Source organism: Mustela lutreola, chromosome 8, assembly GCF_030435805.1.
Source record: "Mustela lutreola isolate mMusLut2 chromosome 8, mMusLut2.pri, whole genome shotgun sequence".
NCBI classification, from domain to species: domain Eukaryota; kingdom Metazoa; phylum Chordata; class Mammalia; order Carnivora; family Mustelidae; genus Mustela; species Mustela lutreola.
The window spans coordinates 1,386,376-1,410,428 of NC_081297.1; the positions used below are offsets into that span (position 1 = coordinate 1,386,376).

At 50.0% G+C, this 24,053-nt stretch overlaps 1 protein-coding gene across 9 annotated transcripts in view; it reads left to right on the top strand.

Moving 5' to 3' along the window:
• The first annotated feature begins 1,434 nt into the window (after window positions 1-1,434).
• The window catches only part of ZMYND11 (zinc finger MYND-type containing 11), a 108,772-nt gene continuing 86,153 nt past the window's right edge, over window positions 1,435-24,053 (top strand). For 4 of the 9 annotated variants that reach the window (XM_059183662.1, XM_059183666.1, XM_059183669.1 and 1 more), the window contains exon 1: window positions 2,273-2,392. The gene's annotated coding sequence lies outside the window, so the exon portion shown is untranslated. Of the gene's footprint in view, window positions 1,660-1,842; window positions 1,965-2,272; window positions 2,393-24,053 lie in introns of those variants that run through there. The other 5 variants (XM_059183664.1, XM_059183665.1, XM_059183663.1 and 2 more) reach the window with 5 other exon arrangements.

Here is a 24,053-nt window from a genome sequence, read left to right on the forward strand (position 1 = left end):
AACTGGAAAAAGTAGTCTGCTGATCAAGCCAAGCATTAGGTTCAGTGTAGAAAATGCTGGTGGAGTCTGGAAAGAACTAGGGCTGTTGTGGGTCCTTTGTTGGGTGGTGCTAAGTCTTTGAAACATGTGCTCATTGATGCAAAGTACACTTCGTGCCCTACCACTTTTCCTTTTCTCTTTTCTCTGATACACTTGCCTTCTCTTTGCACTCTTGCAGGTAATTTCATGCTATAACCTGAGTTGTATGGAAGTAACTGTTTTGGTCTTCTGGGCCTTCCCCAAGTCTACACCCCAAGTTGTTGGCCCCAAACCACTGGCTCAGACCACATCCCCCCCCTTCATATTCACCAAGCTAAGGAAATGAGGTAAATAAACCTGTTCTGGAGGTAACATGGAACCAAGGGCTAAATTCTAGGCAAAACAAATAGGAAATCCGGGAATAAACTAACTTACATTAGATAGAATGAGAGATAGTGTCTGGGTACAAACATTGAGATGATGCCCGTACAATGAATTGGAGAAAAATGTGGAGTTATGCGGTCACTTCTTTCCTAAAGGTAAGCTTCCTTTTATACTTACATGAATTTGTCTTACTTGAGCAGCCTCCATGAAATACACAGAACCATATGGTCTTATATTTTATAGATGACTTCATTTAAAAAAAGAAAAGGTAATTTACTTAAAGCTGTTCATTGCTAGAATTCCCCGCCCAGCATTCAAACCAGGTAGGGCTTGGTTTTTTCTAACACCTTTTCACCCATCTGTTGTATTTTAATGATATATTTATGTGTAAAATGACTTAACATTATTTCGCGACATGTCTTGATCTAACCAAAAACTCTCTGAGATGTATCAGAAGCAGGGCTGCGTTGAAAGGTTGTTTTCTGGACTGGGGTGCATCACAGAACACCTGTGCAAGTAGTGCCCGTTTCTAAATTCTCCCTCTTACAGAGCAGCTGGATTGGAATCCCGAGATTTCCTGCACAGTCTCTTCCCAGTGATTTTCAGGTGCGTATGCCCAAGGAGAACCACAGTTAGAAATCTGGGTTGACTGGTCTTCCTCCCGAACCCCCAGTGGAGAAAGGCCATCAGGGAAAATACGTGACGTCTGTCCATACCCGTCCGCCTGTCTCTGAGGCTCAGTCAACCGTACGTCGGGATGTTCTCTCGCTAGATGCACAGCTACCAACGAAAACGAGAGAAGCCGTTTCTCCTTGCACAGATTTGTGCTGCTTCTGTCCAGCGGATCCTGGGCGGTCGGTCCCGTCATCCTGGCGGCCCCGCGTGTGCGTGCTTGAGCCGGGGACCCTGGCGCCTCCTTCTCTCTGACGATCGCAGTAACGAGACCTCCCAAGCCGGTTCCCGGTTCTGCTCACCCGCACCCTGACGGCCGCCCGGGCGCGGCAGCTCGGCGGGCGCACGGCGGCGCGGGGCCCGGCCCACCCGGAGCGGACGTGGGCCCGCATCGCCCCCGGCCCCGCAGGTCCGAGCCCGACGATGCTGCGAGCGCCGGGAGCTTTGTGCGCTCGGCTCCCGGCTCCCGCGCGCCCGCACGTACGTAGCCTTCACGTGTGTGCCGCTGTCGGGTGCATGTGTGCGGATGTAGGAATATGCTGAAGCCGATTCGGAGTCGGGCGCCGAGGACAGGACGGAGGGAAGGTGGGTGTGGGCGTGCGCGGCGCCGGCCCGGCCGGGAGGGAGCCGGAGCCCGCGGCCCGCACCCCGCGCCCGCACCCCGCGCCCGCACCCCGCGCCCGCGGCGCCGCCGGCCCCGCCACACAATAAAGTCCGGGGGCGGGCGGAGGTGCAGGAGGCCGGGCCGGGCGAGCGGCCGCCCCGCGCACACACCGCCATGTGAGCGGCGCCGCGGCCTCGCAGGACGCAAACTTTCCCCGGCGGCGGCGGCGGCGGCGGCCCAACTTCCCGCCCCGGGCCCCGGGCCTGCCGCGCGGCGCCGAGACCCCGTAAGTGCGGGCGGCGCCCGGCCCCCCGCGCCCCCGGCCGGCAGCCGGGCCACCGCCTTCCCTCCGTCCCGGGCGGGCGCGCGCGGGTCTCGGCTTGTCAACATGGCGCCCCTGAAGCGCCGAGCCGGGGAGGGCGGCGGGGAGCCGGGGCGTCCGGGCGGGGGCCGGGCCGGGCGGGGCGGGGGGCCGGAGCGGAGGCCGGGCCCGCGGGGGAGCCGCCGGGGAGCCCGCGGAGGGGGCCGGGAGGCGGGGAGGCGGCGCGCAGGCCGGGAGGCGGGGAGCGCCCTCCCCCCGCGCGCCCCGCAGGCCTGGGCCCGGGCGGCGGCGGCGGCGGCGGCGGGAAGGAGGCGGCGCGGCGGCGGGGCCGGGCGCGGAGGGGGAGGGCCGGGCGCGGCGGCGGCGGCGGCGGCGAGGACCGGAGCATAATGGTGGGAGACTCGGCCGCGGCGGGCGCGGGGCGCGGGCGGGGGCGTCCGAACGGCGGCGCCGTCGCTTTGTGGAGCCCGGCCCGGCTGCAGCGTCTCCGGTGCGCTCGCCGCCCGCCCTCCCGCCAGCCGCCCCGCGCGGCCCGCCGGGCTTTGTGTCGGCGCGCGGGGGCGGCGGGGCCTGCGGGGGTCCCGCCCGCGCCCCCTCGCCCGCGGCGGGCCCGGGAGGGGCGGGCCGGAGGCGGCGGCGGCGGAGGACGAGGACCGCGCGGGGCCTGCTCGGGCCGGAAGCCGGGGAGTCGCGTGAGCGCCGCCCGCCGGGCCGGCCCTTCCCGCGCGGCCAGGCCTGGGGCCCGCGGGTCGGGGTCCGCCGGAACGCGGCCCTGTGAGTGGGGGAGGGCGGGGGCGCGGGCGCCGGCGTGGCTCGCTGTGGGAGGGCGGCGGCCGCGGCCGGGCAGGGCGGTCCGCGGACACCCAGGCGGGGCCCGTTGCGCGTCCCCTGGGGCCGGGCTCGGCGGCGGCGCGGCCTGCGCCTCCTCAACAGGTCCTCGCGGGGCCTCGGCGCGCGGTGCGGAGCGGAGCGGCGGGGCCGCGGCCGCGGGGCTCCTGGGCAGGCCCGGGCCCCCCGCTTCCACGTGCACGGCCTCTGGCGGTGCGCGCGGGGCCCGGGGGCGGCTGGGGTCCGGGGGGTCCCGGGGGCGCCTCGCAGGTGCCAGGTGGCCAGTGCGGGGGCGGCGGCCAGCGCGCTGGAGCGGCCATCGGGCTCCCCGAGGTTTGGGTCCTGGGTGCTCGGGTGCCCCGCATCCCCCCGAGCCTGCTGGAAAACAGTGTTGAAAAGCAGAAAGTGAAACGCTAACTTGTTTTCGTTTCAGCTGAGACACGGAGTAGTTGTAGCTGCTAATCGTGGGATGCGGAACCTTTTCAGGTCGGGGGTGGGGGGGTGTCCTCGATTCTAATTCACGGTTGGAAGTTAGCAAGGAGACAGTCTTGCTGGTGCTTCAGAAAGTTTCAATGCTTTTTGGGAAGCAAGGTCACCTTTGTGATTTTTCTGAGTTCTCATTTGTACAGTAAAGAGCGGGACTTCGATTTTGTGTTGAGGCGTGTTACTGTCCGCGTCTTTGGCCGACTGCCGCAGGTTACACGGATTATTTTGGGAGACTCTTTATAAGATGGCTAGGCTGGAGAATCCAAGACCAGAAGATGTGGGATGTGATTGTGACAGAATGAATACGGGTTGTTTTCCTTGCTTAAAAACTCTACCTGCGGTTAACAGGATCTCTGTCTTTTACATGGTACTTTTGCCCGTAGGTGTTGTGCAGGTGAAAACTGAGTCTCCCTTTTACATTCTGTAAAGTGGGCAATTCATTTTTGCAGTTACCGGTTATAAGGTGTTTAAATACACACATTTGTAGTTGCTTTACAAAGAAACATCACTGGACATGCTAACGTTCGCTCCAGAGCTCACCCTGAGTATTCCCCGGACATGGTTCTGTCAGGGCTTTGGATGTCCTTTTGCTCGGGTGTTTCCTTGAACTGACACGTGTTTCTGTCAACTCTAACCCTTTTGTAATTCTGCCCCTTTCCTTCAGGGGTGGTTCAAAATCGTGCATAATAGAGACACTCATACCCTTTGGCATATTTGAGACATGAATCGAAATGAAGAATTTTAGCATTTGTGTTAGAGGTATCACTTGCTGTCCTAGTAATGCCTCAAGAGGTAAACCTCTGGTTGTCCTGTTCTTTCCCTACCTTTACCTTCCTTCCGCTGAATTTTAATGGGAGACATCATTTAAGCAAAGAGGTCGTATCTGGGGGGGAAATCGAGTCAAGGGTGAGACTTGACCTTATGGTAGTTAAAAACTTTTCACTGTTTGGAAACCTTAACTTGCACTTAACACTGACTTTTTTAAAACAGGGTGATTAGATTTTTTTTGTCCTTTAGATTAGAGAGGGAGCACATAGCAAATGACTTGGAAGACTGACGGCTTAGGTCTGAGTCTCTTCCCTGTCATTCACCAGCAAAGGCACAGTGGCAGATTACTTAAACTCTCCGTGTCCTATCTGGAAATCAAGGACAGTAGCTGTACCAACTTCATAGGGCTATGGATGCATGGGTCACTATTAGACTGATTCGGTTCCGTTGAATCCGATTCATTTGGGTTGATGATTGAAACGTGCATGGAAAGGAGCGGTCCTCTGAAATTGCAGCATGGAATGCTTATGCGTGCCTTGGTTACTAATTAGTGTGTGTCGGAGCATACCTCTGACTCCTCCGTGTGTTCACGTTCCTTATCCCGGAGTTAGAAAATAAGCATTTGTTATATTCCTCTAGACTTATTTACTTGAAGCAGTTTTAGGATCTTTTTGTCATTACTTTTTTTGCTTTTATTCTCTTTAGGGGTAAAATACATGTAACAACATTTACAGTTTTAATTCTAAAATGTATTGTCTCATGGTGTTAAGTAAATTCACACTGCTGTGCAGAAATCCTCAGCATCCGTCTCCAGAGCTCTTTTCATTTTGTAAGACTTAAACTCCCTACTTTGTAACACGCACTCTCTTCCTCCCTCCCCCGGTGCCCAGCGCCCACCGATCATGACCTGAGATCTTGATGAAGAGTCTGGGTAACTGAAGCGGGTAGTGTAAGAGTTCTTATTTTACCATTGGGTATCAGCGAATCTTCTCTTTTCCCACTTTGTCATCAGGTTCTATGTTTTGTATTTACTTAAGCAGGAAGACTTTCTGAAAAAGGAATCACTGCTTGTCCCCTTATTTTGATCATTGTAAAATTCATAATCCCTCACCAATGATTTTTCTAGGAATTTTGACAAAAAATAACGGGTTTGAGTTTAATTTCTACCTTCCTGTATTTCTTGCACAACAACTTTGAGTTACTTTTTTGCAGTGGCATTGTTAAAATTTCAGAACGACTTAAATCTGCTCCGGTGCAGTGATTATGTGGAGATTGGTAGTGATCTGAAGGTTCTCTGTTTCTTCAGTGGTCTGTCCTTTGGTCTTGGTTTTTTGAAACGTTTTGGTATTCAGGAGTTAGTAACATAAATGAGTATCATGATACTGTGTACCACATAGTGTATGTGCACCACTCTTTGCCATTGTGCAAAGCTCTTCACATATGCTGTTGCACTGTTAGGAACCCTGTGTGTCATCATCTTAAGAGCACAGCATTCTTCCTTTGAGTTGTGGAAGGCCCCACCCCCACCCCGCACACCTCCATCCAGACACACACTCTGCGAAGTGCACCAGCTAGTAGCTTTGTGATAGAACTTGCTCTGTAGAACCTAAGAGTTTGAAGATTCCTCTGATAGGAGGTAAAGTGATAGAAACAAAGTTTAATGGGATGGAAATAAAAATAAGTCTAAATATCCAAGAGTATGTTTTGTTTTTGTTTTTTTAATAATCAAGTCTTAGCTATAGTATTATTTTTTAAGATTTTATATATTTATTTGACAAATCACAAATAGGCAGAGAGGCAGGCAGAGAGAGAGAGGGTGAAGCTGACTCCCCGCTGAACAGAGAGCCCGATATGGGACTCGATCTCAGGACCCTGAGATCGTGACCTGAGCCAAAGGCAGAGGCTTTAACCCACTGAGCCACCCAGGCGCCCTTAGCTGTAGTATTTTACACACCTTGTACCGCCTTAAGGGAAAACCTCATTGCACTATGTGTGCCTGTTAATAATTTTCTACTCAGGGGGCACCTGGGTGGCTCTGAAGCCTCTGCCTTCGGCTCCGGTCATGGTCTCAGGGTCCTGGGATCGAGTCCCGCATCAGGCTCTCTGCTCAGCAGGGAGCCTGCTTCCTCCTCTCTCTCTGCCTGCCTCTCTGCCTACTTGTGATCTCTGTCAAATAAATAAATAAAAATCTTTAAATAAAAAAAAAATTTTTTTCTACTCAGAAAATTCTTAAGAAGTTACTTAGTTTTATTGTGAAAATGCTGTATAATACCTAATGTGCCAAGTCATTTACAAGGGCAAATAGTCTGTATATTGGACATTAAAAAAATTTGTGTAGTTCATTATGTACTGGTAGGGACATTTAGGAAATTGTTAGATATAGATACTTAAATTTGTAAAATTGAAGTAAATATCTTTGTGGAACAGGGAAATATTTAGACATTTAACTAATATTTTATTGTACTTTTTAATGATATTTTCTATTTGATAGCTAAAAGGCTAAATATTTGCCTAACTTTACATGAAATTAAATTAAAGGAATACTGTTAAATCCACATTTTAAAGACATCATATGGCTTGTCTGTTCAGATGAGAGAAGTCCGATTAGCAGATCCTGTTATGTTGGGAAGCTGTGTCTTGATGAAAACTTGTGTGGTGTTTTATTTATTTTGGAAACTGAATAATATTTATAGTAGATTAACTAGTTTTGTTTTAAATCACTGCTTTTGTCATTCGTTACTCTGTAATTACTGATGCATAAGATTACCTTAAAGTATTGTGTTTTCTTTTAATAGGTACAATATGTTTTAATACCTTGAGTTCATTCATTAAACATTGTTATTTATGGAAACTACTGTGTACTAGACACTTGCCAGTTAACAGTTACTGAAACAAGGGGAGTGTGGCAGAAGAAAGTGTGCAAGTGCTGTGGGACAGTGTGTGTGAGTTACACTATATTGCATTTAAATTATGAATACTTTTGAGGGTTTACACTGATTTTTTTTCCTTTTTAAGATCTGTCCATTTTAGAGAGAGAGAGTACAGTGGGAAGGAAGGGCAGTGAGAGAGAGGGGTCACGAGACAGGCAGACTCCCTGCTCAACATGGGGGTCGGGGGGTAGATCTCAGGACCCTGAGATCATGACCTGAGCTGAAATCAGGTCAGATCCTTAATTGGTTAAATCACCCAGACACCCCTTAACACTGATTTCAAATTTATTCTGATTTGTCACTTTGTGATTTTATTAAGCTTGCCACTAAAAACAACTTTATTGTGATTAATAATTTTTTATGTCCAGATGTTATCTAAACATTTAAGTGACATGTAGACTCACTTAAGATTTTTAATATTTTCTCCAGTTTAACTTATATGTTAAGCAAATCTAAAATATAAAGAGAGAAGAATCTTCTTCCCTACTTAGGCATTTACTGTGTAAACACAGAAGAAATATATGCATAAAATTTTTAATGGATATGTTGAGAGCTTGTCTCCTAATACTAATTCTCACAGTTGGTAATAAAAAATGCTAAGTTTTTTTAAATCAGGAAGATACTGTCATTTATAGGAAGAGAATCTGTCATAAGTACATTTTAACTTGTATCCATATTAGGTCCCTTGAGAAGCTTGCCTGAGAAGCAGTTCCAGAAAGCTGGGTTTCTTTGTAAACATCTTGTTTGAGGCAGTACAGTTTTTTTTAAAAAAAGGGTCACTTAGTGGGGCGCCTGGGTAGCTCAGTGGGTTAAACGTCTGCCTTTATCTTAGGTCGTGGTCTCAGGTCCTGGGATCAAGTCCTGCATCAGGCTCTCTGCTGGGGGGCGGGGGGGACTCTCTCTCCCTCAGCCCTTCCCCCTGGTTGTGTGAGCTCATATGCGCGAGTGCGCTCTCTCTCTCTCAAAAAAGTAAAATCTTAAGAAAAAGGGGGGAGTGTCAGTGAGCACCTGCTCTACCTGGCAGTTGTGTTCTTGCTTTAATTTTTGCAACAGCCCCATGAGGGGACTATTACTGCGGTAAGATGATGTGAAGAGTTATGTTGTTATAACAGTTGTGAGTATCTATAGTTTACAAGACCATGGACCAGAGGGTTCAGTGAGCGGTACAGGAGGTCACACCGAATAAATACCTGATCAAGTGGGTTTTGAGTTCAGGTGCACGGCTAGCACGCCTGTATTTTACTTGGCTGCTGTTTCCCTCAAACCCAGCAGCTACTGGGTCTTTGTACTGATGTATCTGCGTCCTCCAATGTGCATTTATAATGCTGCCAGAGCACAGAGTAGTAAAAGAATGTAACTATGTCTGCTCTCCTTGCAAGAACTAGGAGGTGGGAAGAGAGGAGTCCTAGGTACCTCCTGTCAGATCGTCCAAACGCAGAGTTCCTGCTGTCCTTTCCCTGGTAACAACAGCTCGCCATCTACGGGCAGCAAGCCTTGGTGGTCGGCTCTTTGTCCTACGGCTACTCTGGGCAGCCCGCAGTGAAGGGAACTTGGCACAGGTGTTGGGGAACCTACGGTCTCCATCTTGATCCTCAGGTATACAAGAGAAAGGGGAGCATTTTCAGGATAAAGTCCAGCCCTGGAGTGTTCTTGCTGTAATAGGGGAGGGCATTGTCTTGAGGAAGCTTTTAGCATTCTTTTTGCGGAGTGAGTTCAGCTTGGGTGGAAGTAGCTGATTTCTTGAAAGTAGCTCTGAGTGCTGAGGCTTCAGAGTTCAGTAGGTGTTTCCTGTTCCCTAAAATAAACGAATGTGAGTGGCGTACGGTGGAGAGAGATGAAGTGAGCTGTAGCGCGCACGGACCTGGACCCTGCTGCTCCTCCGAAGGGATGCTGGGATGGGGTGTTAAGTCCGGTTTTCTAATTTAATAGTTGTGGCAAGTTTTTTAAGAAGTTTTTAATGGAGGGTAGACATGGAGAAGGCTCTGGGTGGGGAACCTGTCTCATCTCAAAACCTATTATGAAGTTCTTAGGCTTCTTGTAGATTCTTGATTTACCTGCCTGTTGGTGGTTTTTCCGTCTCTGAGCTGCACCTGAGAATACGTCCTGAGTCTGCAGTTGCACATCTACTTTCACTGCTCCGTCCTTCCAGTAGGAACAACTGAGATTAATTTACTTGCGATTTCCGCTGATACGGCATTTAAAGGATTTTTCAGGCATTTTACTAATCATTAGTGGTGGTGTCTTTTTAGATTGTGGAGGATCTAACGTTCAAGGTGATTCATTTCTCTTTTGTACTTTTTTTTTTTAAGATTTTTTTTTTTATTTTTGAGAGAGACCGCATGAGTAGGAGGGGCAGAGAGAACTAAAGCAGACTCTGCGCTGAGCTGGGAGCCTGATGCGGGATCCGTCCCAGGACCCCGGGACCGTGACCGAAGCCGGGATCAGGAGTTGGACGGTGAACTGACTGGGCCCCCGGGCACCTCTTTCTTTTGGACTTGTAATTTAACATTTCTTATGTTTAAAAAAATCACATTTAATATATAACATAAAAATACTGTTGTCTTTTATTTTGAAATGCCTTCTTTTACTCTTCTGCACACCTAAATTCTAGATACACATAATCTTAGGAAGCTTCTGCTTGTGATGTGTATTCATGTTGGATTGTTTCAGATAAGAAGCTTCGGTTCGAGTCATTAGAAAGTTAAATTTTCTTTTCTTTTTCTTATTTATTTATTTATTTGACAGAGAGCACAAGTCAGCACAGAGCAGGCAGAGAGAGGGGGAAGCAGGCTCCCTGCCAAGCAGAGATCCCGATGCGGGGCTCGATCCCAGGACCCTGAGCCACGCAGGCGCCCCTAAATTTTATTTTCTGACGGTTACTGGGTGCAGTGTTCAGTCTCTGTTACTTTCAGATGACTTAAGTTGAGCAACCACTAGGCCAGTTCCAAGCTGGGCCGTCTCCCGGTGGTTGGTTCCACAGAAGCCAGGATGTGTAGCTCGTGGGCTTGAAAGGGGAGGCAGTGGCCCGGGCAGCCTCCGCCTGTGCTGGTTGCCGGTGCGGGCACAGCCCCGTCCACACTTTGTCTCCTGCTGCTGTCGGTCCTCTGGCTTTTTCTACTTGTCCCTCATGTGACAGACACAGCTTTTACACTGTGTCCTCACATTTTCTAACCTGTACACAGTAGTCTGGGTTTTAGATTATTAGATACATTCGAAAGCTGTAGGACTTCCCGCTGTTTAAATTGCATTTTACATGGAGTGGCTTTTTTTTTTTTTTTTAAGATTCTATTTATTAGAGCACGAGTAGGGGAGGGGGCAGTGGGAGAGGAAGAAGCAGACTCCTGCTGAGTGTGGAGCCCCCAGGCCCTAGGATCATGACCTGAGCTGAAGGCAGACGCTTCACTGACTGAGCCCCCCCAAGGGCCCCTACATGGAGTGTTCTCGGGAAGGTCACCGTGAAGAGCAGCATGGGAAACGGTGGGTGGGCGTCAGCAGTAGGAGGTGGTATTTGTTCGTAAGTCAAGGTTCCATTTCCTAGAAGGGTCTCAGTACTGGAGATAATAGGGTCACAGGAAGTTGATTTACGGGGAGCCATGGAGAGAAGTTTGAATTCTGCCAAATGAAATGCTGACCTGAATGCTGGCCTCCTGCCGCTGGGCGGCCACTGGCTCTGCTTGGGGCCTCTTCCCTGTGCCGTGGCCTGGGCCCTTGAGCAGGGAGTGGAGGTCGCCGGGAACCCTCCTCCCCTCTTCCTGCTGGGGATCTGATCGCCGGGCCCGCGGGCTCTTCTGGAGTCTACTCTCTCCTGCTGGCCCCAGGGTAAAACTTACTTCAGCCGGTAATTCTGTTGACCCTTTCAATAGTGATTTATTTTATTTTATTTTTTTAAGATTTTATTTATTTATTTGAAAGAGAGAGAAAGAGAGAGCAGGTCAGCGGGAGAAGCAGGTTCCCCATGGAGCTGGGAGCCTGATGCGGGACTCGATCCCAGGACTCAGGGTCCTGACCTGAGCCCGAGGCCGACACTTAACCCACTGAGCCACCCAGGCACCCTAGTGATGTGTTTTTTAATGTGCCAGTAGGACTGGTTGTATTTTAACACTGTAACGTTTGCTTGGGCATCCACCTCCAGTGCTGGTGTCAGCTCAGAATGTACTGTCTCTGGGCATTTTTGTTCTTGGCCGAGTTTCATCTTCTGCACCTTACTGCCGACCCTCGGTGATCTGTCCCCTCCGTTTAGCTGCTTTGGCCTCTGCTAGTTCTTGTATTGCTTGTTACTGAAGCGCTCCCCTGGGGTCATCTTCCAGGTTCCAGGCCTGGGAGCCCTAAGTGAAATTCCTGCGTGGTCGCGAGGGTAGGCGAGAGAACCTGCTTTCTGGCTTCGCTGCCTGCGCGGTGGAGGTGCCGCACACTCGTGTGGCCCCAGATCCTCCTGATCGCTCCTGTCTACTCATCTTCTACTGCCCAGTGCGGCGGACTTGCCTGAGCGAGAGAGGGCCTGTGCGGGGCGTCCGTGCCTGGGCTCTGCAGACAGTCCTGCCCTCCGCATGTCCTCAGTCCTTCCAGACACAGCAGCCCAGGCGGTCACCACACATCAGGGGAAATGTGAAACGCGACCAAGCCTTCTCCTGCCGTTTTCACGAGATTACAGGAAACACATTGTAACCAAATTAAAACTTGAATTACTTTAGAAACAGACATTGTATTAAAGTAACAGGAGTTTGGCAGTTTAGCTGTGGAAAGTGCCAGGTTTGTTGGCAGGCTTTGTCGGTGTCTGCGTTGTCGTACACTGTGCCGTGGGAGTTGGGCAAGGTTCCGGTCGCTTCCCTGTGTCATCAAATAGTTAATACGTTTTCACAGCTGGTGCACACGCTGATGCATGTACCGCATCCGTTCCTCGAAGACCGTACAGGAAACATGTGCGGACTGTGTGTTACTCAGTCCTTCTCGGAGGCCGGACGTCCCCATCATGCTGCTCACATCTACTTCCCTCGGTTCTGAAGACGGAATGCTGATTTGTCCTTATTCAAGCTTCACGTTTGCCAGTACACAGTCTGCAGATTATGACAAATCCTCTTTCAAAAAAATGCAAGAAATTAACCCTTCTGGTGGACTTCGCGCGGGCTGGTGTGTCGCCGTGTAATAAATGAGGGGCCACTTGGCGGTGATTTCCAGCGCAAACATCGTGTGCCCTATTTCGTAGATTTTTAAGTTCCTGAAAGACCGTGATCATGTCATTTTCCCGGATGATCGGGAGGTCCTGAGAGGAGCACGCGTGGCGGAGCCGTGTGCCTTCTGCCCGCGGCACCTCCGCCCTGGGCCTGTCTGCCTGCAGATACAGTGGACGCTTTGCTTTTCTTCAGATCCAGCCTTCAGTGTTTGCGTTACAAAGTCATAAAAATGACTGTTTAAAGCATTTCAAAAGTAAAGATGACATTTTATTACAGTTGATTATTTCTCTTCACCATAGTCCTGTGTGCTGTCTGGTCGCCGCAAACACTGAATTCCCCAAACGGGACCCTTTGCCTCTGGGGGAAATACTGGCTTATGTTCCTGCCCGCCCTCTGGTCACATCTTAGTGACCCAAAATGCCGTTTCCATGCTACAGGGCCATTAGCTAAAATCTCTGTAAAAAAGCCAGTCTCAGTGCTGAAAATGTGTTCTCCGTAACCCTTTAATTGCATAAAATTGCCTGCAGATTTAACCTTTTAGGGCTGCGTGTCCCTTTTTGAAACCCACCAGCCAGCCAGCACTGGCTGAGGAGGAGTCGGTGTTGTCCCCACCTCAGGTGCCGGGATTGTAGACCGCCCTGGCTGGCAGCCTCTGAACGGTGCTGTCCACGACACTTTTTGATCTGTTATCCTCTCTGGGTCCACGAATATTGCTGCATTTCCATCTTCTGTGGACTGTAGAAGTTCCTTTAGCACTTTCCAGACTGGCTTCAGGCACAAATGGGTGCATCTTCTCCCTGGTCCTGGGTGAAGGCCCGGTAGCCAAAACCCGGTGCCTGAACTATGCGGGCCTGACACCCGTGAGACCGCCGCGGGCTGCTGGGCTCAGCACGGCATTTCAGCACCGCGCTGGGCCCATTCACGCCAGGAGATCACCAGCACGCAGCACAGAAATGCGAAAAATGTGGCAGTAGGTCGCCTGCAGACAGACAGTGTTGACAGTGAGCGGGAAGAGAGGCAGCCCAAGGTTCCCCTGCAGCTGGGATGCAGCCGGCACCGTGTCTTGTCCCGAGCGATGGCCTGGATTTTAGCAAGCAGGTGAATTCACAAACGTGCGATCTGCACATAATGAGAATCCGTGCCGATTTTCGTGTTTGTATCTTTTAGTTCATCCGAAACTTCACAGCTACACGTGAAGTATGAGAAATTTGCTCTTATTTTGACTTCTGTTAATTGGATACTTTTCCCTTCTAGTTTTCTGAATTTAAAGATAGAGAACACAGAGCAGCACTTGTGTATAAGAGGGTAACACGTTAAAAAAACAAAAAAAACAAAAAAACAAACTTGAAAACATGTTTGGCCTCCTTGGCCGTCTTAAGCAGATTGAGACAGGATACAGTGTTTGCACTGGTGGTTTTGGTTGAACGTGAGCAAGAGCCGGGCACCAGGCTGGCCAGAGTCTGCGACTCTTGATCTCAGAGCTGTGAGTTTGAGTCCCACGTTGGACACAGAGATGCCTGTAAGAAGACCAAAGAACCTAGAAAGGCTAATTCATCCCCGTGGCAGCCGGGACATAAAAACCCTACCCTTCATTCAGAGAAGAGCTCCTGTGCTCCTAGCCGCACCCTGAGAGGGCGCCCTCGGGGTGCTGGTCTCATATTCAATGGGCAGACATTTAAAAGTTTTTTTAAAGGGAAAGGGAATCTTGAGAAAGGTGCCTACTGAAAGAGGGGAGTGTGTCGGTGACAGGTGAGCAGTGAGGGGACAGACCGTTCCATAGTCAAGTCCATACATTTAAGGTGCATGACTGGTGTGTAAAGTACGTTTGCTCCCCGCGGACCTGCGGCAGCATCTGCAGACGGGAGGGCCCAGTGCTGACTCTCCTGACAGCCCCCACAGCATAGACCTCGGGTGCGTTAGAGGGTCTGAGGTTGGGACCACCAGGGCAGGACAGGCAGGTGTCCGTGTGCGTGCCGACGGCCCTGGCTCAGCAGGAGAATGCGTGTGTGTGCTCTCTCTGCTCGGTTGAAACAGGAACTGTGTGTCACCTTGCTTTAAGGACATTTTAATGCTTAAAAAAATTACTTGGAAGACTTACACATCTTTAAATTTTTAAAAGTTTTTAGGTTCCAGTGTAGTTAACATACAATGTCATATTAGTTTCAGGTACCAAAGGTAAAGATTCAACAAATCTTATGTGTCTTGTTCTTAAATAAGGATAAACTAAGTATTGTTTCTTAGCATTTTTTTTTTTTTTACCTACTTTGAGTCTTGTTACAGTAACTTTTCCAAAAGCTTTTTTCATTGTCCTATGATTAATTTCTTAACATAAAACTGGTAATCAGACATATGCATACTGTAGTTGAAAGGCCCTTACTTAAATAAAACAAAACACCCTAGTGCGCTCACCTTTAGGTAGTGTGAAAACCATAAATTTAGAGGCAGACGAGTAGCTCATATTCCTTTGAGAGCTTTGGTATAGTTTGTTCTGCATTTTCATAAATTTCCATGATGTGATTCAGAGTCCTTACTAGTAAAGGCATAAGGAAGTCTGAGTCAAATTAAGAATACAAACAAAAAATACCTTTGTATTAATATTTTAAGTTATGTAGGCACAGATCTTTTCGTTGATATTTGAAACTTGGCAGGATGTAATCTTTGATACTTTTTGCTGGCAGAGGACGGGAGGGTATTACAGAGTTTAAGTTTTCTTAAACTGAACTTTATAACTTATGCTTACTCACTGTTATTTTCTGTTAAGCATTACCTACTATGGGAATGCCTGGGGGGCTCCGTCAGTTGAGCATCTGCCTTCTGCTCAGGTCTTGACCCCGGGGTCCGGCGATTGAGACCCCTGTCAGGCTCCTTGCTCAGTGGGGAGTCAGCACCCCCCCACCCCCCGCTTATGCTCTCTCTCTGACAAATCAGATCTTAGGGGAAAGAAGGTAAGCTGCTGTGTACAGTATTGAACGTTTGCTAGTAGGCTTCGGGAGCTGCAGGGAAATGATTTAGATTTTTTCCTTTAAAAGGATTATTTATTTATTTATTTATTTGACAGACAGGGATCACAAGTAGGCAGAGAGGCAGGCAGAGAGAGAGGAGGAAGCAGACTCCCTGCTGAGCAGAGAGCCCGATGTGGGGCTCGATCCCTGGACCCTGAGACCATGACCCGAGCCACAGGCAGAGGCTTAACCCACTGAGCCACCCAGGCATCTCTAGATTTAAAATATATGGCAAAATGTTAATTATTGAGGCCTGGCAGTTGGTGTAATTCTACTTTTGTGTCTGGCTCCTCACTTGAGTGAGAGGGTGTGGCCTTTGGGTGCTGTGACTCGTTAAGTGCACAGTTAATTGGTTTCTAGCACATTCTTGAGGTGGTGCTGTCCCTCCTCCCCGTGCTGTCCCTGTGGATTGGCCCATCCTGGATGTTGCCCGTGGGCCGAGGCCCGTGGCCTTCTGTGTCTGCACGTGTCCCCGAGTGCGCCGTGGTGAGGCTGCTGCGCGGGTCCGCGCCTCCTTCCTTGTCACGGACATGGGGTCGACGTGATGCCGCGTACACGGTGGTACCCGGTGCACCACGTGTGGGTCGGATGCACGTACGTCGCGCGGCGGGGTCACCAACAGCTCCGCCGGCTCAGGGATCACGGTTTCTCTTGTGTGCTGAGAACGCTGGCCGCGCGGCCTCTCCGCAGCGTTCGGGTGTGATGCGGGGTCGGTCGCTGCCATCGCGGCGCTGTGCCTTCTAACCCAGAACCCGGGTGTCTCCCGACTGGACGTTGAGCCCGTGGGACCAGCACCTCGCCGGTTCTCTTTGTCATTTGCTGAGGAAAAGTGCTGGGTCCCGTGCCAACGGCTGTCCCCTCTCTCGAGAAGCTGCTGACTGAGTTGGAAAGTGGCTGCGTCAGCGGACCTACGGGGCACGACCGCTCTGTCTCGGCCCGCACTCGCTGCGGTCCCGCCGTGGGCGTCCGTCTCCCTGTGGCTTCATCGCGTTTTCCTGATGACTGATGGTGTCGGGCGCCGCGTGCTTCCTGTTCACCGGTTGTCTCCGGAGAAGCGTCTCCTCGCGTCCTGACTTCTGTTCCTGTGATTGCCCATGTGTGAGTTGGGTTGTCTTTTTAACAAATTTAAGATTTTTTTATAAGTCACGCATAGAAGTCTTTCATCAGATATCGGATTTGCAGATACTTGGTCCCTTCTCTGGATTGTCTTTTCGCTTTAGCGATGGTACCTGTGAGGCTCGAAGCTCCCAGTTTGCACGAACCCCTTCGTCCTGGCGCTGGTGCGCGCTCGCCCGCTCTTCGCACCTGCCGGGCCCGGCCGGCCGCCGCGGGCTGCGTTTCAGCAGGCACCTTGCCGCGAGCGCTGTGGTCCATGGCTCTGAACACACAACATGCGTGAACGTAAAGGCAGAAGTGATTTGGGGTCACCGCCACCTGCCCGCACGAGGACGCTGTGCCGTCTGGGGGCCCAGCAGCAGGGTCGGAGCGCGGTGACGGCCCCGCAGACACACAGAGGATTTCGCGAGGCTCTTCCGTTTCTGCCAGTCTGAGAGGCGGGAGATGGTTTATTAAAATGGAGTGGGTTCCTCTTTGCGTAGATTTCTGTGAGCACTTGGGACTAAATCCGAACTTTTTTATCTTGTTCCATTAATCTCTGTCTTTTCGTGTGCTAGTATCCCCTCTATGGTAATTATATTTATTGATGATTAACTATGTGCTCCTGCTAGGGCTAGCTGTTTTCCTTTTTATTTTCCTAATGAAGTTTTATAAAAATGTTTTCTTGCTCCAGAAAAAATAACTTTGAGTATTGTAATTGAAATTGCGTTAGTTTATAAATTAACATAGGAATAATTGGCATTTTGATGATATTGAGTCTTTCTACTCAAGAACATGATCGATCTTTCCATATTGAATTATACATTTATGTTTTTCAAGAGCATTTTATAATTCTCACCATATTGGTTTCTGTCAGATATTTCAGTTTCTTTTATCTTTTGTTTCTGTAAATGGGATGTATTTTTGTATTCCTTTTAACTTTATTGTTCATGTATATGAAGGCGTTGATTTTTATCCCATTTTTATTAAAGTATTTTGGTTGTAGTTTTGATTAATTTCTCTTGACGTTTCTGGATGCATCGTCACACGGTCTGCGGCGTGAGCAGAGACCGTGCTGCCCCCCGGACTCCCAGGCTCTCTTCTTCGGTTGTGCCGGCCGCGTCCCTGCATGGGACAAGACCCCACTGTAGTACTCAGGAAGCGTGGACGTGGCGAGGACCCATAAGTCTTTATTTTAGCGGAGAATTTTGTAGGATTTCTTCGGTAATGCTGGCTTTGCCGCCACAAACGTGTGTGTGTACAGACAGCGTCCCTCGGCTGGTGTTTCCGCGTGAATGGGTGTTAGACTGTCGCGCCCGTTTCCGAGGGGACCGCGTTCTCCTAACTCTTCTCACATTTATTATGTTCGTGTGTTTTCTGATGTCGAACCATCACCTCATTCCGGGAAAACGACGTTTATTTTAATGTGCCGTTTGGGTCTGCTTGCAAAAATCTTATGTAAGGTTTCGGCAAGGATATCCATGCGTTTGCACGTCTTGCTCATTGCTTCTGGAAGACGTTTTTGTGTTTACGAAGTCGGAGATATTCCCGCTCCGCCGTCAGCCTTCTCCTGCGCTCTGCCGTGGCCGGCGTCTGCCGTAGGGACAGCGCTTGGTCCCCGGAGCCCCCTGCGTCCTGTGTTCAGTCCTTCTCTGCCGCGGCACCGGGGGCCCGGGTCTTCGTGGCTCTTAGTTCTCTGCGACGGCGAGTCTCCTCACTAAAACCCCGCCGCACTCGCTGATCCTTTGAGTACTTACGGAAGTGTGTGTTGAGACGGGCTTTCCTCGGAAGCTCGAAGGCCGCCGCCCGTCACTTCCCGGCCTGCTCGCTGTGGTTGAGAAAGCAGACGCGACCCACCGGGCGGCCTCTCCCCGCGGCGGCGGCGACCTGGACGCGCTGCTGGCTGCCCCCCGGCCCCCCGCCGTCCCCGTGCCGGGCGCCTCACGGGCCCTCCGCGCCTGTGCCGGTCCCGCGAGCCTCTCCGGAGTCACTTGGTGCCACTGGTTGTTCAGAGCGCGGGTCGCCCGTCAGTCTGGCCTCTGGTCTCCTGGTTTGCGTGTCTTGTCTTTTTGTTCTGCCTTACGGGACGTCGCCTCCGCTTCATTTTGTATTCCTTCAAGGGAATGTGTTATTTATCATCCTGAAAGTGTTCTCGGTAGTCAGGTTTGCCCTGTTCTGTCTATGGGTTCACAGATGCAGTTCCTTTTCGGGCTGTGGTGATCTTAGATGTGAGGATTTTGAACATCTTTACTGTTTCTGCATTTCTGTTTCACCCTCTTCTGGGTGCATGAAATGACTTTCTCTCTTTTACTGAGAAGCGCTTCTCCAGTGTCTGGCGATCCTTGCTGTCTGTCCGTATGGAAGGGTGAGGCACTAGCACGCCCGGTGAAACTGTGTAAGGCTGTCGTGTAGGGATATCAGGGGCCCGATGGCTGTTAGGTTTCCTCAAATGCCAGTGTCCAGAGGTCGTTTCTCTGAGGTAATTTAATTCCTCCAGAAAGTTCTCATTTGGGTTCTTGCCTGAGCCTGAGATCAGGTACCTGAAGTTTGTCGATGGGAAGGAGATGCTGGGTATTTACAATTCATCGAGTAGATTTTTATTTAAACGGCCGTTTGCAGTCTGTATCTCCGGGCACCCTTCTTGTTACTGGCTGTGCTTTCTGGTTCCACATACTCAGAGCCCGTGTCCCGTTTGCTCAGGGATGGGGAAGGGTAGAATCTGACCAGCCGATGGTGCGACAGGTGCGCGAGTCGAATTGCTTCTCCTCCCGTCTGTTACATCAGGCCACTTACTCGGCATCCCCGATGACCCCAGTACCTGCTGCTTCCTGTCCCCGCTGCGTCGGGACTTGTAGGCAGGCGGCTGGCTTCTCATCATTACACGCCTGTGTAAGTTTGATCTCTGTGTGGCCAGAACATTCGTAGTTCCTCTTTTTCCTGTGTGTGTGTGTGTGTGTGGAGAACACGTTTATCAAAGATGTTGTTTGGTTTGGTTTCTTTTAGAGAAGGGGGTAGAATAAAAAAGTCTCTATTTTGCCATCTAAGGATTATTTTCTTAAATCTGCTTCTGTTGCCACCCCTGCCCTACTCACGCTCACGACCCTCGCAGTGGTTGCCTGCTGGAGTGTGGACGTCTTTGCTGGGTGGTTACTCTGCCCTTTGGACCCTGCGTGGTGTGATCTTTGCTTACTTGCCTCTGCACAGTCCAGCCGCTGTCGCTTCTGTGTCCCCCTTCCCAGGTTGCCCATCGTGACCTAAAACATGTGCTTTCCCTTTGCATGATTGGTTCCTTTTCATCAGTCAGGTCTTACCTCAGGTAGAATCTCCTTAAATGTTCTGGGGGGCTTGGGGTTGGTTAGGTTATGCTGCGGTAACAAGTGACCGCCACATTTCAGTGGCTCAGGAGGACAGTGATTTCTGCTCGTCCGACTCCTCCCTCACAGACTGGCTGGGAGCTCTGCTCTGCACGGTCCTCATCCTGGGACCTGGGGAGACACTACAGCCACCATCTGGAACGTGGTCATTACCCATGGCATAAAGAAAAAAAGGCACAGCAGATCATAGATTCTAAATCTTCCAAAACAGAATTGGCATAGGTCCTTTTTACTCTGAAGCCATTTGCTAAATCTGGTCCCATAGCCGAACCTAGTTTTCGGACAGTGGGGAAGTGCGGTCCTGCCAGTGTGGGGACGAGAACTACAAGCATTTGGTGAACAGACACGAAGGACTGCCACGCGACTTGACCAGCCAAAGCAGAGGGAGCTGCAGTAGGCCGGGTTCTCCAGAGAAACAACCAGTAGGTTCATGCGTGCCCACAAGTGGAGATATATTGAGACGGCTCTGCTGTGTTTATGGAGGCTGGGAGTGGGGCCCCAAAATCTGGAAGCTGGAGACGAGGAAAGCTGGTGCTGTGCTCCCAGCCAAGTCCAAGGGCTTGAAAGCCAGGGGCGCTGATGGTGTAGATCCCTGTCCCAGGTCAGGAGAGGAGATGAGATGGCCACCTTAATAGGCAGGAGGAAAAAGCACTTTCTTCCTTCCTCAGCCTTCTGCTCTGCCCAGGCCCTCCGAGGATCGGGGGCGGCCCACTCACCATGGGAAGGGAAATCTGCTTTGCTGAGTTCACGGATTCAGGTGTTAATCTCACTCAGAGACCGTGTCTGGCCGGCCATCAGGTGCCCGTGGCCTGTGACACACACAGTTAACCATGCCCAAACCCTCCCCATGTCTCCTTCACAGGACTTGGCACGGTCCAGATTCGTCTCGTTTGTGTGTTTCTTGTCTGCCCTCACCTTCCGAATTGTCCAGAGTGGCCCAAATCGCTGGAGTGGTGCTTGGCAAGGAGCAGGTGCTCAGAGACCTTGGACGCCATGAAAGTACATCATGAAAGCATTTTCTGTTGAAGAGACTTGATCGTAGAGCTGCTTCTCTGTTTTCTTTTATGCCCATTAAACAAAATTAGGCTTTTAGTGCAAACTGCTGTAGACAGCTTGTGGTAGTTTTCTTTAATATCAAAGAATTAATGTTTAGGTATTCAAAATATTTTAGAAAAAGAAGTGAAGAAATCACCTCCCGTCTGCAAAGTAGTGGATGGAGCTGGGGGTATCGTTCTCATCAAAAATAAGTCTGAGAGAGACAGATGCCATATGACTTCACTCAGGGGGAATTGAAGAAAAAACAAATGAGGAAGGGAAAAAGAGAAAAAAACTCTGAACTACAGAGAACACACTGCTGGTCAGCAGCAGGGAGCAGGTGGGGGAAGTGGCTGGTGGGGAGGAAGGCGCACCCGTGACGGCGGAGCGGAGATTCGCTGCATTGTACACCCGAAGCCAACTTGACACCGGGGGGACAGAAATTGAAAACTAAAAAAATGATCTCAATAGAAAACAAAATTATGGCAAAAATATAAAGTGTGTGCTTGTAATTTCATAAATTTTGAGTGATGATGTCAATTTATATTACTGGTTAAAAAAAATCTCCTTGGCTCAACAACATGAAAATGCAAAATTAGGGGTGTTGTCGAAAAGCAAATACTTTCACCTGTTACATATTTTCATGATCTACGTGTATATCTTTGCTCTGTAAGGAGAGAGACACTTGTGTTCTTTTTAATTAGTTTTATGTTACAGAATGTTAAAAAGAAAATCTTTCAGTCTTCTTACTCCTTCAGCCGTTGACCTCTTCCAGTCCTTTCTGTCCCCACAGGGACGAGCAGTTACTCGCTTTACTCCCTTGTGACTGCAGATGACAGCCCTTACGAAAGTTTGTTTCTCTTTGAATAAAAAATTTTCACATTTTAGAAAGTTCAGGCTTTTTATATTTATGCTAGGGTTGGAAGTGTCAAGTAGTAGAGTTAATAGAAGAATTTCTGTACATTAATACTCATTAGAGTTGGACAGATTCCCACTTTACCTAAAACTGACATTGCTTAGGGCTAAGCAGGAGAACTAAGTTTGGTTTCACACTGCAGTTCCAGAAGTTCTAGGTCAAGGTGATATACCCATTTTGGGTTTGTTTAATCAGTTGTTGGTAAGCGTTTACAACCCAAATCCCTTTCAGAGTTTGATTCTTTGCAGACTTGCATTTTATGACGAGACGTGCAGCAGATGAAGACCTGCGTGCTCGGGGACGTGCGTGCGTGTGTTCAGGCGTGGGGAATGCGCAGAGACATGTCGGTGTAGATAGGGTCGACACAAACATTGTGCCAGTTTGAGGTGCGCAGAAGGAGTTGGTACGTTCATTTATTGTGAAACGGTCACCCCAGGAGGTTAACCTCCACCACCCCACGGACATGGTTTTTCTTTGTGATGACAACTTGTAAGGTTTTCTCTCTTTGCAAATACACAAGAAAGTACCGTGAGCCCTGGTTGCTGCGCTGCGCTCTATGGGGTCGTGAGTCTTCGAGCCCGGCGAACGCGTCTTTGCACCTTTCACCTCCTTCAGCCCTTTTGTGTTTCCGAGCTTGTTTTTGAAGCTTCCACAGGAAGTGTGATCGCAGGGTACTCGCCTCTGACCTGTTTCACATAGCAGAATGCCCTTAAGGTCTATCCATGTTGTCCCAAATGGCAGGGCTTCATTCCAGTCTGTTTTTTTAAAGATTTATTCATTTGAGAGAATCTCAAGTAGACTCCATGCCCAGCACGGAGCCCAGACAGTTCTCGATCCTGGGACCCCGAGATCGCGACCCGAGCTGAAACCTAGAGTCGGGTGCTCAAGCAGCGAAGCCGTCCAGCGCCCCCTCTCCATTTTTATAGCTGACTCATTTTCCGGGGGGGGTGTGTGTGCACGTGTGTGTGCACGTGTGTGTGCACGTGTGTGTGTCCCATTTTCTTTACCCATCTTCCACGGACACACAAATCCTTTCCGTGTCTCGGCTCTTGTAAATAGTGCGGTCGTGAACACGGAGGTGGAGCTGTCTCTGGGAACGCTGTTTTCTTTTACCTCTTTGAGACGGTGCCCTGGCCGAGTGGCCGCAACCTTTCCTCTTCAGAGCGGGGTGTGGGAAGCACCGTGAAGGCCGGTGCGCCGGGCGGAGGTGCGCCTGTGTCGGTGTTCTCGGTTAGGTCGGATTGTTTTCTGTTGGGTTGCATGAATTCTTTATGTATTTTGGAGATTAACCCCAAATCAGATGTCCGATTTGCATCTGTTTCCTCCCGTTTTGTATGTTGCCTTTTCTTTTCTTTTTTTGGTGGTTTTGTTTGCTGTGCGGGAGCTGTTTTACTTTGAGGTCCTGCTTGTTAATTCCTGCTTTGGTGTCAAATTAAAAAAAAAAAATTATTACCAAGGGACCAATGTCTAGGAGCTAAACCTCTATATTTTCTTGTAGGAGTTTTATGGTTTCAGGTCTTGGGTTCAAATCTTGAACCATTATGAATTGATTTTTGTGTGTGACGGAAGACGGTGGCTTCTTCTGCGTGTGACTGTCTCACTTCGAGGCTGTCCCTTCACCCTTGTGTATTTTTGGCTCCTTTGCTGTAATTGAGCAAAACTATGTGGGTTTCTCCTGAGTTCTGTGTTTCGTTGATCTGTGTGCCTGTCTTTATGGCACCCCTGCTTTCCGATTACAGTCGTTCTGTGAGATGGTTTTGTCTCTGGGAATGTTTCTTCCAGTTTCACGGAGAAGCAGACGACACGGTGCTGTGCGGTGTGCCGCGGGCACGCAGCGATCTCCCTGACAGGGTGACACGTCTGCTGCAGAGTTCACCCCGTCATCTCACACAGGTGTGAAAAGAAATAAAGGAAAAAGAGAAAACGCTGGTTTTCCTTGTGAGGAGAACTCTGCGAATCTGCTCTCCAAATCCGTACAGCGTTTGCTGTCCAGCAGCCTTCGCTGTCCTGGTGCCGTCTGAAGTCGGGACGTGTGACGCCTCCGGCTTTGTTCTTCAAAATGGAAAAGTTCTGATTTCTCCTCAGTCTGGACCCAAATCCCTATTCAGCTGAGCTTATTTATTTGCCTTCACAGCTGTTGTATTTTGCACTTTTGGAATGACTACATTCAGACGTAGTCACACAACACATTCTTGCCGAATCCCTGCTGTGTGTCGGGCTTGTAGGACACGGTGCTGGATGCTGACGGGCCTCTGTCCCACAGAACCAGGCTGTGGAAGGAAGTGGAACACCAGTGGCAGGATATGTCCTGTGTGAGCACTGCTCAGATGGGTAGAGTGTGGGTTTCGTGTGAGCACACAGCATTGGTTTCTATTTTTTAAGGTTTGAGGCTTTTTTGAGGCCCCTATTTCTTCCCTACTTTTCTTGATTGAGCAATAGATAATTGAG